Here is a 6,000-nt window from a genome sequence, read left to right on the forward strand (position 1 = left end):
CTGCGAACTACGGATGTGAAAGTTACCTATGCCTTGCAACTAACTTACACCCCATCCCATTACATTATGGACTTTATGTCATGGGAGTTTCAGAGCTGTGATTTCTTGGGTGCCTCATCTAGGACCTGTCTGCCCTGGGTGACTCTTATCATAGGCATACAACCATCCCTGGCAATTTAGTTCCTCAGAACTCAAAACACTCCACCATAATGACGTGAAATATTGAAAAAGGAGGATTTTTTAAAATTGAAAATATCTCGAAAGCTTCTTCTTTCACACTGCCACTAACAATAAGAAGAAGAATAATAACAATAATAATAATAATAGTATCGAATGTAAAACGCGAGGGGGGGGGACTAATTCACTGAGGGTTTTTTTCTTGTTCATGACAGAAGAAGCTTGGTGAAAGATGGCTCAATACCTTGGAACTTCAGATTTTTGTACATTCCAAATATGCCCAATAGGTGTCATTCCAGGGCCACTGAATGTGGGAACATCTACTGCACTTTCATATGAACAAAAACTCTGGAACATGTGGCTGACAGAAATCACACTTATCGCCTCTTCTCTCTTTTTGGGATTAGTTTTTTTTTGAAGACTACATTAAGACTAGTTAGTTGTGTAATCAACGTGTTAAAAAGAGAACAAGTAGATGAAAGAAAACAGCCGCAGCTGAGAGCAACCGTATTGTGAGAGCTGGCAAGATTGACCCAAAAACAACTGTTACTGATTTCACACATCAGCAACAACCTCCAGAGGGCAAGGTTGAAGGTTTCTTTGTATACTTGACAAACCATTGAAAGGTTTTTAACTGGCCAAGTCAATTTCAGGTGTAATGTCTTGGTCGCTTTGAAATTTTTTTGTTGTTGTTGATATATTTTACGAGTAAGACTGATTTTTTTTGTAATGCAAATGTAAATACCTGGATATATAGGCTAGATGTTTTGTTGTTGTTGTTGTTGTTGTTGTTTATTTGTTTGTTTAATTTTACTCCACCATACTATCTATCCTATACTAGTAAAGAAATATCATCCGGTCCCTTCTCAATAATACTGATTACATTATTCATGCCTATTTGAATTAGTTGATGGTGGCACAGACCTGCGCAGCGGCTCCTCTTGTTTTATGTTGAGAGGAAATAAATTTTATCTGTGCTGTAAGTTACACATATACAGCACATTTGACAATAAAGTTGTATTCTATTCTATTCCAAAGATTTGCACTTGCAAATGTACACAAAACTACAATTCAAAATTCTGTCTTACATGTGGAGTAAATTGTACATAAGCAGTACACCTTTGACCGCTACATTATTTAACACAAGGTCTTTTGCTGATAATTTTTACGCAGTGAAACAATATGGGTGGCACGATGGCCTCACTGATGTCATGGGCTCATGTAGTCCATTGGCTCTATATTTGCCTCTACTTTGAATACCCAACATTTTATAATAGGACATTAAGCGTGGCTGTTCCACCATGGGAAGACATAAAAATAAAATGCTGACATTTTTGTTTTTACACGTGTCTTTACCGCTATTCGTTACATATCTATTTCAATGCTCATTGACATCACGTACAAAAGATAAGCCACATATACCGTATATAGGCTATATGTTTTTTAATATCTTTCAAACAATGAACGCGACATCTGCAGGAGATCAGCAGAGAGGGAGTCATACTAGATAAACAGGCCAGCAGGGGCCAACCTTGACCAGATGATGCCTTTGGAGTGTTGTGGTGCTCTCAATGAAGTGAGCTAAGATTTGGACCGGGGTTAATCCCATGTGAAAACAGCTCGATGCCTCTCAGCTCCTGGATAAATATCTGCCAATTAGAAGTGTCAGGCTTTGGTTGGAGATGGTGTGTGTGTGTGTGTGTGTGTGTGTATGTGTGTGTGTGTGTGTGTGTGTGCGTGTGTGTGTGTGTATGTGTGTGTGTGTGTGTGTGTGTGTGTGTGCGTGCTTGTATGTGCGTGCATGCGTGTGCGTGTGCGTGTGTGTGCTTGTGTGTGCGTGCATGCGTGTGTGTGTGTGATTTCCTCATTGTAAAAGCTTGAAATAAAAATAAACAGACTTGTTTTATTTTACATTTCCTAAATTGCACAGCATCCAAAAGTGTTCACTGTGTCATGATAACGGCTCTATTACAAACAACTAGTGAAACAAAATATTTGTGGTCTTTGGAATGGCCTTGTTTTAAATGTGTGAATAGATTTGACTAAATTACAAACAGCATCAGCCAAACAAATATAATTGAAGTCAAAAGTAAAAATACTTTTATTTAGACTTTTATTTTAAAACATTGAAAACAGTAAGCAATGAAACAAGAAAGCAAGAAAGGAAGAAGGCAAGGAAACAAGAAAGTTAGGAAACTAAAATGCTCCACACAAGGAAGAAAGGAAACAAACAAGCGATGCAGGAGGTAAGCAAGGACACAAGGAAACCAGGAAGCAAGAAAGCTAGAAACAGAGGAGCAAAACCAAGTTGTATCTAATATTTTGGCCAAGATGGCAATGTTATTGTGTACGCCAATACAAGAAGGTGAAGAGTTTGAAGTTGTAATGATTAGAATCGGTCAAAAATGTAGAAATTGCAGGACAAAAATTAAAAATTGCCATTTTCCCCATTGACTTGTCTGACATCCACCAAAATCCCCTTCAGATGGGACTCAGATGCGGACTCAGCATTCGCTAGTTTAAAAGCGGTATTCACTAATCCTCCCTTGCTGCAACATCCTAACCCTGAACTCCCTTTCGTTGTAGAAGTGGACGCCTCGGATTCGGGAGTGGGGGCGGTGCTGTCCCAGCGTTCCCCGGTCGACCAGAAGCTGCACCCCTGCACCTTTTTCTCTCGTCGACTCAGTGCAGCCGAGTCAAACTACGATGTGGGCAACCGCGAACTGCTGGCGGTGGTCGCCGCCTTGCAGGAATGGCGCCACTGGCTCGAGGGGGCTAAAGAGCCATTCACTGTATATACAGACCATAAGAACCTGGAATATCTCCGCTCTGCCAAGAGACTAAACTCCCGTCAGGCCCGGTGGGCCCTTCTATTGACTCGATTCAATTTCATTCTCACATACTCTCCAGGATCCAAGAACACCAAGCCCGACGCCCTTTCCCGTCTCCACGACCCCGCGGAAAGGGACCGGACGCCGAGACCATTCTCCCAGCCCAGTGCATCGTGGGAGCGCTACGATGGGAGATTGAGCGGCGGATACAAGAAGCTCAGGATGGTATCCAAGTCCCGGCGGAATGTCCCGCGGGGAAGCTGTTCGTGCCCCCGCCACTGCGTTCGGGGGTGTTGCAGTGGGGGCACGGGTCCAAGGTGGCTTGTCATCCTAGGGTGAACCGGACTGTGCATCTCATTCCTCAGCGGTTCTGGTGGCCGGAACTCCGGAAGGATGTGGTGGACTACATCAACACCTGCTCCTCCTGCGCCTGCGGCAAGACCTCACGTCGGCCTCCGGCGGGACTTCTCCAGCCTTTACCCATCCCTCCGCGACCTTGGTCCCACATCGCCCTGGACTTTGTCACGGGCCTTCCTCCATCCCGTGGGCGGTCCGTCGTTCTCACAATCGTGGACCAATTCTCTAAGGCCGTCCATTTTGTTCCCCTGTCCAAGTTGCCGTCGGCGTTGGAGACCGCCGACCTCCTCATCAAACACGTTTTCCGTCTGCATGGCATCCCGTTGGACATTGTATCAGACCGGGGGCCCCAGTTCGTGTCCCGTGTTTGGAAGCGGTTCTGCCGGTCCCTCGGGGCCACGTCCAGTCTGACCTCGGGATATCACCCACAGTCTAACGGACAAGCCGAGCGTGCCAACCAGGATTTGGGGGCGGCCCTCCGCTGTGTGTGTCTCCAGAGTCCCTCCTCCTGGGTCGACCACTTACCTTGGGTGGAGTATGCGCACAACACCCTCGTCTCTTCAGCCACTGGTAGGTCCCCCTTCATGACGGCCTACGGGTATCAACCACCGCTGTTCCCGTCCCAGGAGGGACAGGTGGAGGTCCCATCTGTACAGCATCACCTCAAGCGAGCCCACCGCGTGTGGAAGGAGGCCCAAGCTGCACTGTCCCGCACGGCGACCCGGAACCGGCAGATCGCGGACCGTCGTTGGCGCCCGGCACCTACCTACGTGGTGGGGCAGGAGGTGTGGCTGGCGACGAAGGACCTTCGCCTGGTCGGCACATCCGCAAAACTGGGGCCCCGATTCACCGGACCGTTCGTGGTCGAATCCATCGTCAGCCCCGTCACGGTCAAGCTCCGGCTGCCGGCCACCCTGAATGTTCACCCCGTCTTCCACGTCTCCCTGCTCAAACCGGTGGCGTCCAGTCCCTTGGCTCCGTCTCCCACTCCGGCCCCTCCTCCGCGGGTCGTCGATGGTGACCCGGTGTACACAGTTTGGGCCATCCTGGACTCTCGGCGCAGGGGAAAAGGGTTCCAGTATCTGGTCGACTGGGAGGACTACGGGCCGGAGGATCGGCAATGGGTCCCCCGCTCCTGGATCCTTGATCCGTCCCTTCTGCACGACTTCCACGCAGCTCATCCGTCCAAACCGGGTAGGCCGCCGCGAGGCGTCCGTTGAGGGGGGGTACTGTCACGTCCCGTGTTTGCCAGCAGGGGGCAGGCCCTGTTTGCCACCTGCACACCTGTCACCCATTGGGGACTAATTACACATGCTTTATTTGGGCGCTCTGGCAGTCGACTCACTGCCGGAGTATTCCACGCCGTGCCAATTCTCTCGCTTATTCCTAAATCCATTCGTTGCCTTGAAGCCTTGTGGCTGTAATTGCGCGTCTTTATATTCGCTCGTGTAAGATTATCTCGTTCACCTATAGATTCTTCTTGCTATTTTTTCCGCAAGCGTTTTCTGTTGTTTCCTTAATTATTTCCTGGTCTTTATTTTGACCAGCGCTTTTTGATGTTCGCCCGGACAGGTATTTTGTGTTTGTATTAAACCCCCTTTGTTCTCTGACAAACCTTTTCCTGTGTCTGCTATTTCCGGGATCCACTCCTAGTTTTTTTGACATACTCCAATACATTAGGCTGTAATGTGTGTTGTTTCCACTTCGCTTGTCCACCGACCTCCCCCCCAACCCCCCCAACCCCCAATTTTTTGCTGTTACTTCTAAAAGAAAATAGACCACTGTTGATGTTATGTTGATTACTCATTTGAACGAGTTGACACGCTGTGGAAGTAATGATCTGCGTGGTACAGTTGCTGTGACATTTGAATTATCTGGAGTGGTACCTGTGGGTGTCCAAGCGGATTCCAGGAGTGGACTGCACCTCACCCCACCCCCGGCGGGCTACGACAGTGAATAGCTTGTACATGTAATATAATCTTTTTCAAGAGTTTAACTGAAAAATACACTCAAAGCTTAACAATCATTACACTATGTGTTGTAGCTCAGACACGAAAAGAGCAATAGCGTTGTCTTTTAGGCATACACTTGATTATCTTCTTGAAACTCCCAAACGAATACAATCAGGTTTCACAACGTGCCAAAGACTACCTCAGAAAAAGGTAAATTAATGATACCTTCAATGGCACGAAGAAAATAAAAAAATAATGTACCAAAACAGAAAATCCCGCAAGGAAATCACACAAGAAAGGAATAATTATTTTAACATCAACATAGGTACAATTCTGAACCAGTCCAATCTCTTACAAATGGAACCTGAACTAGCTGTACTATATTGACACCAACTCACCTTTTGTACGTTTCTCACATTCATACTGCGAACGATTACTGTATTGGGACGGTGCAGAAGTTTTAAAGCAAACACACAAGTTGAAGCGTCCTAAGAGAGTGAGCACAGAAAAGCTTGGTATGTTTAGGTCTGTGCTGCTGAGGCTTACTGTAGGAATTTTAATCCTCCAAATGTATTACAGTTGGAGGATGAGTAGAACCACAGACTGCTTTGGGCCTGAATTGAGCTGGGCATGTGGGGGAGGAATGAAATGGAAGACAAAGCTGAGATGGTGAGAGGAGAAAA

Source organism: Hippocampus zosterae, chromosome 11, assembly GCF_025434085.1.
Source record: "Hippocampus zosterae strain Florida chromosome 11, ASM2543408v3, whole genome shotgun sequence".
NCBI classification, from domain to species: Eukaryota; Metazoa; Chordata; class Actinopteri; order Syngnathiformes; family Syngnathidae; genus Hippocampus; species Hippocampus zosterae.